The following is a 9,422-nucleotide window of genomic DNA, read 5'->3' as shown; positions in this document are numbered from 1 at the left end:
AATCCAACAATGACTCAATGTAAGGGTTGATACACAGCTTGCGCGCCGAGGCAACCATGTAACAACCATTTTGTCGCATGGTCTTTGTTTCTTGGATATGAATATTAAACATATCAGTCTTTATTGATAGGTACTGTTATTTAATAAACAGTAACACTGATGTATCCACCCTGGTCAAAATTTTTAAAAGTAGTAGTCAAATGGCAGGGCAAAGTCTCGTTTCATAGACATTTCAAAAAGTAGTATGGCATACTCTTAGCGAATTCAATATGACATATAATGGCTTAACGTTTAATAGTAGCAATCATATAACATCCGGAATGAATAAATCGAATTCAAGTATCTGATATTGTATGTGATTTAAAACTATATCAAATGTATTAAAATAAACAAAATTGTTACAACGATGTTAATTGACAAGCATATTCATCGGCAAAACCCGTGTGTAGGAATTTTTAAAAAAATGCATGACTCTTTGACAAAAGAAAGCCAAAGCCTTTTCACTGGGAATGTTCACTCTAAAACTATACCACTCACAAAAGTGATAATTAACTTTGCTGCAATGGTAAATTGTTGCAAAATAATAAAGTTGATTAAAGCAACGAATGTCGTGCAGTTTCATACATAGTCATCATGGTGAATACGTAGACAACGTCATTTTATTGCAAACGTCAATACATGGAACGCAAACATAGAGGTATCTTCCAAATTTTCGGGAGTGACTTTACCTTTTTCAAACGAGCATCTGACTTTTGTTTGAAGAACCTGATTCCCTGGGTTATATCATTTTTTATGGCAACCTTAATCAACACCATGCAGAGTGAAAAAATAGAAATCGGACAATTACGTACTAGTATTGCCCTAAATGTTAATTTTTGCATGGAAACATTGCCGTCGTTGTCTCCTTCCGAAAGAAGTGGAGCTCTAGGGATGCTTCAAGCAGATTCTGCAAGATATGACGTAGTTAGAACGTTAGAGGTAGCCCATAACGCAGTGTCAAAGTTAATGGCAGATGCAGGATGACCATATCTGACAGCGACAGTCCTAGATCATGACGTCTAAAGACAACAACTCTGCGAACAGACAGATTCATGCTTAAACCTAGTGTATGAACACGGATATCATCAGCCACGAATCTCAGACTTAACTAAGAATGCTACTGGAGTATGCGTCCCAAAATCACTACAGAACCGTTTGTACGCCGGAATGGCCGATGTAAAAAAAAATTTTAAAAACCGGCAAATTCATCTCATCTGAACCATACTGAGCGTCTCTGGAATAAAATACAAGGCAGGCATATGGAACGTATCCCCCGAACAACATCAGACAGCATACTGAGCATAGTGACCGACTGCACCTAAAATGGAATAGGATTCCCTAGTGAAAATCTCAGTTTCAACGATATGTAAAGTCGGGGAAACAGACTAACAGTATATATATAGCAGTGAAAAAACCCATCAGAAATCTAGTAAATACTGATGAAGATTTTAACGAGTAAAACTATAAACATTGTGAGAAATAAAAAGAAGACTGGATACACTCGGAAGGGTTGGGGTGGTACTGTATGCCGGTTTTGTTTCGATTGCCATGTGTATAATTATGTAAAACTTCCCGTCATTAAGAGTTTGAATGACAAGGTAACTGAGACAGTGCTTGTGCAAGAGCAGCTACATGTAGCTAGTATATCCAAAACTTTTCATTATTAAGCAGACGATCTAGTGAGTACAACTTATTTTTACCTGTTTTGTTTAATAATTTATGTCTTGTCTATTAACAACCCTTTTAATACTTATTTTATATCTCATGACGTATGTTTTTGAAATTCCTGTTTTTATCTTTACTGTGATAGAAAATAGATTTTTCCAACATTCAATCAATCAATTTTTATCTCACTAAATTAAAAGACATCAAACGATTTTTAATTTTATCAAAAACTGCATATAATAAGTAATTAATGTTTATTTTGGTATAAAAAAAATACACAACCTTTTGCGATTGCCATGCGATTTGGTGCCGAGCAAATAGAGGGACCAATCGAATTGCCAGGTAACAGTTCAACAACATACTTAGTTCGTGTTTCACACGTACGAGAAATGAAACTCTTTGTACATGTATACCGGTATGTTGGTAAACGTTTCCGAGTACAGTGAGATTTGGTGCCGAGAGAGGTGAGGGACCAAATCGAATGATGAGGGGAGAGTTCAGCAATATATATATATATATATATATACGGAACCAAAGTTCAACGCGTTCATCCAATTTATAATGCATTTATTATATGAAACAAACACCTTGGTTTGTCTTGCCGTCGGGGTAGCTGATTTCTATCCAAATAATTGATATATATAACAGTTCTGTATGAAAATATATTATAGTTTCGAAGCCCGTTAATGTCGAGATTAGTATTGTCTGATATTTTGTTCACACAGGAAGTGTTTGAGACATGTATCGTACTTAAAACACTGCCATAGAATTTCATTGTTGGTTTACCTTGAGTCCGATTTTGAAGGATATCAGTACTGTAACTATTGGTAACGGTCTGATATAAAGAAGCTCATTAATATCGGACTGTCACAGGTAAAAGTTTTGACTGCTGGAACAAAGGCATTACATCACACAAGTGGTTTAACTCTCATGATTAAATGAACAATGTTACAGTAGTGATCTTGAATGCTGATTGCCACGAGACCTGGGCCTTTGCAGGATAGCATCAGATCATATGAACATTTCCCCCCCCCCCCCCCCCCCCCCCCAAGCTTTCAGTTTGTTGTTGATAGTCGATGGAAACGACGCCACACTAATAACATTGAAAACTCCTTGTACGGATTGCGAAATATTAAAAACAATATAAAGGACAAATCGAAGAGTAGATTTAGAATGAGTACAACCTGTCGTGAGGATAATTCAGACAAAGATTCATTCCAACGGATCTGGGTTTTTTTTCTCAATGGATATTTATGTATTTAATCAAAGACTAATGTCAATTGCACAAAAGTTGCCATTGATAAGAAGCACGTGCTGAAAAACGCAAAACATCTTGTTTGAAGTTTCGTCACGGGTAATTGTTCTTAATTAGTATTGATTTATTTTATCAGTGTTATATTGTTTTGAAGACATACCGATTACGAACTTTTGAAAACTTCATATCATTTTATTTTTTTATTTACGATTTTCAAGTTAATCTATTTACCAGGGTGAATACTTAAATGATTTGTTCAATTTATTTTAGTACATATTCTAGGAGGGGGGATTGAAGTTACAGACCTTGTGCCCAATCCCAATTGTATTTGTACACTAAAATATGTTCAAATCCAATCAAAACATGTTCCACCCGCGAAAATAAACTTTGTGATTCTATCTGTATTTCTACAATTCTTTAGTGTTAGTTGTCATGAAGTAAGCCTCTAAATAAGAGACTATATTCACTGTGTAATAAAAGATTCATCGTTGACGAGTTTCATCATATTTTAGAATATTCTGTTTTAAAAGAAATTATAAAAAAAATATCTTAACATGAAGTCTTGCAAAAGACCAAATGTTTTAAAGATCTCTGATCTTCTGTCAAATCATGATTTTCTGAGAAATTTATGTGCATTTATTTCAAATATTTTAGGGCTTCCTTTCCCTACGACTGGCACCATTAAGGATCTACGTACAGGGCTGGCTATTACAATATTCAATCACATGTAATACAAAATTGGACATCAATTTTCGATAGGTGTAAGAAAAGAAAATGCTATTATTCTTGATACCTTTCGTATATCAAGCAAAAGGGGGATGGTATCTTTAATTAGGGGCCAATAAACTCGTAAACTCAATTACAAATAATATTTGTAAAAAAATCAAAATTTTGTAAAACATTATAGAAGCAAAGTTGTTGTTTGTAGCAATATCTGTTGTGATCATTGTAAGACCCATTTATTACGTAAGTAGGGATTTTTATAAGGGCCAATGTCTTCAAACTAAGACACAATATATCTAGAGTAGGAGAATATTTTGTTGAGCATACTACAAGATAAAATGTCTGTAATGATAATTCCACTATTCGAAACACTAATGTCTATTTCAAAAAGGAATCTACAGGACTGGCCCCTAAATTATTCAATCACATGTATCTAAAAAATGAGCAACAATTTTAGATAGGTATATAAACAAATATTTTTTTTAGTTTTTTAAGAACCTTACGTTTGGTATCAAGAAAAAGGGGCTTGTCCTATCAATTAGGGGCCAAGACACTCGTTAACTCAATTACAAATTACTTAAAAACAATAAATATTTTGTAATGCATTATAGAATCAAATGTGTTGATCGTAACTATAATTATGTGTTTAAAAAAAAATCATAGCCATTTATAACGTTATTCAGGATACTAATCGGTTTCACTACCCATAACACCAATATCTTTCCCCGTTAAGGATCAACGGGGTCGGCCTCTAAAATGTTCAATCTCTTGTGTTTGATTTTCAAAATAAAACTACAATTTCAGATAGCTGTAAGGACCAAAATGTCAGTATTTTTAAGATCTTTCGTATAATTTTTCAGAAAAAGGGGCTAGCCTTTTTATTTAGGGGTTAAGAGACTCGTAAAGTCTATAAGTAAGTGAATAATGTATTATAGTGACATGTGTATATAGCATGATTACAAAATTCATTTTACAAATATAACACAATACACCCGGCCCAACGGACCTATAAGTCACTTTCAAACTGTTACAATGTGAATAAATTTTACATGTTTTGGGAGCAAGATGGCTTTGTCAATTGTTTCTGTCTTAAATTGTATAATTCATTAATAAAATAAGCGATTTGGCGGGGGTAGTTACATATTAGGTCAACGAAAAGAGTACTGTCATTTGTATTATTTTGACTTGCAGTTAAATCATATCCAATTTTATAAAATAATTGACTTCTCTGGTTATTATCTATAATATATTACTTTAAAACGATCAATTTCTGTAATGTATTAAAGAAGCAAAGTTGTTGATCGTAGCAATAACTATCTTAAAACCCATCACCACGTCCATTTTTAAGTTATAAGGTATCTTTAGGGGACAAAAATCTCCAATATTGCCTTTTGTTAAAAATTAAAAAAAAACACTATGTTGAGCATCGTAATATATGATGGTGCTATATTTCATCAGAAAATGCGGGGTCGGGGGTTCTTATCGAGTTTTTATCGATATTTAGCATCTTCTCGTTTCAAAAACTCGGACGGAAAGAATACCTACTCGTAACTCGTAGCGATATTGTGTTTATTTTCGTTGCTGTCTGTTCCCCTTAGTTGTCTCCTGATATTATATAAATAGTGCCTGTTTGGGAGGGTAACAGTTGAAATTGATACCCCGAGAAAACCATTGTCAACCGACGCGAAGCGGAGGTTGACAATGGTTTTCGAGGGGTGTCAATTTCAACTGTTTTTTCTCCCAAACAGGCACTATTTATTTTGTTATACTGAATGTCTAAATTTTTAAGAAAATTTTACTGCTTTTATATAGGAACAACGTGAATTCTACAGCGAACCGTACGCGCATAATTTTCGCGCATGTAACATTTTTTAATGTTACCCGTTGCTAAGTGCGTTGCTAACGCTGAGGGTAATAGAAAATATTATTAACTGCGTCTTAACCAATCAGATTTCAGTATTTAACATGAAAGTATAACAAGATTCTTTGTACCACAGTGTTACATGTATATAAATACAAATGTATGAGACTGACTTTTTCGGGCACGATTTTACATACGTGTATATGTATATGTGGTTCTGTGACTGTATGTTTATATGTACGGTAGGTATAGTGATTTGTATATTTGTTCTGTTCTACGTCCATTTTTATCTTTTTTCTGAATGACTGTGTTTGTATACCTCTGACGATTTGTATTTCTGTGTATTCTATATACAAGTTCATCTTGTATCAAAATATCTGGTTTGAGTGTATAAATTGAACTTATTTATAAACATCATAATTTGTCTTAGTAAACATTCAAAAGCATGGATTATTTGATCTGCCTTTGAGGTAAATATCAATGTATATATGTGTTATGGATTGTGTAATTGACATTTTTAGAAATCATTCTAAATTGAAAGAGCGTGACCACCGAGCCGTGAAGCTTGTACTTAGCGCGTACCATGTCATTTGGCATCGGTAACAATTCCCCGATGATTGAGGTGTGAAACATGCTCTAAAATACAGAGGAAACGTGCACAGACCATATTAATTGAAAAAATGTCTACAAAGAAAGCATCAACAACAAACATCATTTCCCACATATATTGATTTTGTTATACTTTCATGTTAAAAACTGAAATCTGATTGGTTAAGACGCAGTTCATAATCCGTTCTATTACCCTCAGCGTTAGCAACGCACTTAGCAACGGGTAACATTACAAATTGTTACATGCGCGAAAATTATGCGCGTACGGTTCGCTGTAAAATTCACGTTATTCCTATATAAAAGCAGTAAAATTTTCATAAACATTAAGACATTCAGTATAACAAAATAAATAGTGCCTGTTTGGGAGGATACCCCGAGAAAACCATTGTCAACCGACGCGAAGCGGAGGTTGACAATGGTTTTCTCGGGGTGTCAATTTCAACTGTTACCCTCCCAAACAGGCACTTTTTATATAATATCACACGGGCGGGATTATTGATGCGAATATGTGTTAATATTAGAAATTAATGTATCCCGATATTCAAATAAATTGATAGCTCTCTAAAGAATGACATGCAATACCTTGTATACTGCATATTTTAAAGACTTAAGTGCAATATATGACATACTGAGGTACACATGCACTACTTTAAGAACGTTTTTAAATATTTAAATAGAATGGCTGAATTATCCATGACAAATAGCGACGATTTAGGTCATTCACATTTGACTTGAAACACTATGCCGGATAATTATGCCAGTGCCAAGGTGGCATTTTTGCACCCGCTTAAGAGTCAGTTTCGGAAAAATCAATGTACACCAATGCCATATGATAGGCCATTGTCTTGAGAGTATATATCCACTTTATTTTAGTGTGTTTCACCTGACAGGTGAGATATTTACCTTTAAAAATTAATATCCCATCGGAAATGATAATTCCCTTAGGAGAATTGATTCTCCTACAGGAAATATTGACAGTCCTGTAGGATTTTTTAAAGTCCTATAGGAATTATATTTTTAATAAAAGAATGGTATTTCCTGTAGGAATTTGATTCAGACATGTCGTTTTCATATAGGTTATTAAGTTTTCCTATCGGATTTTATCAAATCCTATCGGAATTGAAATTCCTATAGGAAGTTCTTGTATTCCGATAGGAAATTTCAAATTACCTATAGGAATGTTGTTTTTCCTATAAGAAAAATTATTTTGCTATAGGAATTTATTTTTGAAAGGTAAATATCTCACCTGACAGGTGAGATACAATGATAACAAAGGTGTTTGTTAACTCTTTTAGCAATGGTCTATCATATGGCATATTTGAATTTTCCGATATAAGCAGCTAAAGCAAATGCAAATATTCCACCTTAGCACTGGCATCATTATCCGGCACAGTGTTTTGAACAAATTTAATTTGACCAAACTGTTCCTCAAGTATTGCACTTGTAAATCATCACAAGAATAAGATAAAGCCGTTTAACATGTGATTGAACAGTAAAACAGGTCGCCAATTTGAATGCATTAGTTCATATAATTGTGACATCATTGACAAAAGGCACATTGAGATTGACATGTTAATGACTGAATAATCTTTCAACGCTAGTTAGATATATAGTGGAAAGAAAACAAGGAAGTTTCAGTCATGTGAGGAGTTGACAACTTCTGATTTCAGAGGCGTGTAGTTTGTGAACCTATCTCGTATATTTTCATCCACGACTTATTGGAATGTGATCCATCAGCTCTACCCTGCTGATAACACCGAAATCTACGCTATCGCGCAGTATTTAATTTGTCTACACAACTTGATGTGTTACAGTGCCAACTTTATCCAAAAATGTGCATTCAGGTTTAATAATTTCTACATCATCAATACAAATTCAACATCACTACAAGTCTGCTCTTATCACAAAAACTGTTAAATTTTGCTTTATTTAATCGGACGGTAAATTTAATGATACTCTGTTATACAATAGCAAGATTATGTTTGTCAATTGAATTTCTCACCTTTTTCACAAGCTAGACCCCCATGAGCTTGTATAAACACTTTGACTTCCCAAATCACTTTCAAATTTTACAGAGCTTTTTACTTTTTAAAACACGTGTCTGGAAATAAATTGATAAACAACATAACGTTAATAGGAACATAAGGTTCCTCGACACACCAAAATTTTATTTTATGGATCGATAGAGAATCTTTTTTGAAACATGATTCCACAAAACAGAGATCAATATCGGCTTTCAGTTATTTTATACGATTTTTTTTGTATTTTTTCAGAGAAATAGGAAAAACTGTTTTGCAGACAAACAGAATATATTAGAGCTTAAAACTTGCTGTCAATGAATGTGTAATATAATTATAAATAACATCATGCCCAAGATCGTTTGGTCAAGTGTTTAATTTTTTAATTAAAAAAATATTTCTGAAAATCAAAATTTTAATTATTTAATGTCTTTTTAATCTATGGATAAAATTTTAAAAGTAACATATAGTCACATAAACTGTTTACTAAACAATGATATTTTACAAAGAAATTGAAATGAAAATGCAAAATTTTGGAAAAATTGCTATTTATCAAATTTGAACCGATCCCGATTGAAAAAAAACTGATCCCGATAAGAATTATTTTAAAATTGAAATTTTACAAATAAACTGCAGTTTTTTCTAAGTAATTGATATAAATTATAAAGTTAGTAAATGACGAAACCATTTTACAGCTAAACAACCTGAAATTTTTGCAAAATTCTGATTCATTCTAACGTTATGTGATTTCGTTCGGGATCAGTTTAATTACAATCGGGATCGGTTCGATTTTAAAATTTTCCATTTTTTCTTTAATTTCACTATTTGGTTTCAATTTCTTGTTGAAATATGATTGTACAGCAATTGTTAAATGCGAGTAACAGTTTATCTGCAGTTTTTATCCATAGATTTAAAAAATATCTACAATCCTTTTTTTTTCATTTTCATAAATATTTTTTTTACAAAAATATTTCAAAGTTTATCTGGCCGTTTTTGATATGTATTTTTAGATAATTGTATTGTGCATTAATTGATAACATATTTTTAGCTCTAATATATCTTGTTCGCAGCTAAAACAATGTTTCCGGTTTATATAAAAAAATACAAAAAAATTCATATAAAATAATCAGAGGCCGATATAGATGTCATTTTTGTATAATCATTTCTCAAAAATGATTCTTCATCGATCCATCAAATAATGCATTGGTGTGTCGAGCCACCTTAACACAATATAAGTAGCTGGATTTGAATG

Source organism: Magallana gigas, chromosome 9, assembly GCF_963853765.1.
Source record: "Magallana gigas chromosome 9, xbMagGiga1.1, whole genome shotgun sequence".
In the NCBI taxonomy this organism is placed as follows: domain Eukaryota; kingdom Metazoa; phylum Mollusca; class Bivalvia; order Ostreida; family Ostreidae; genus Magallana; species Magallana gigas.
This window is presented reverse-complemented; position numbering follows the sequence as displayed.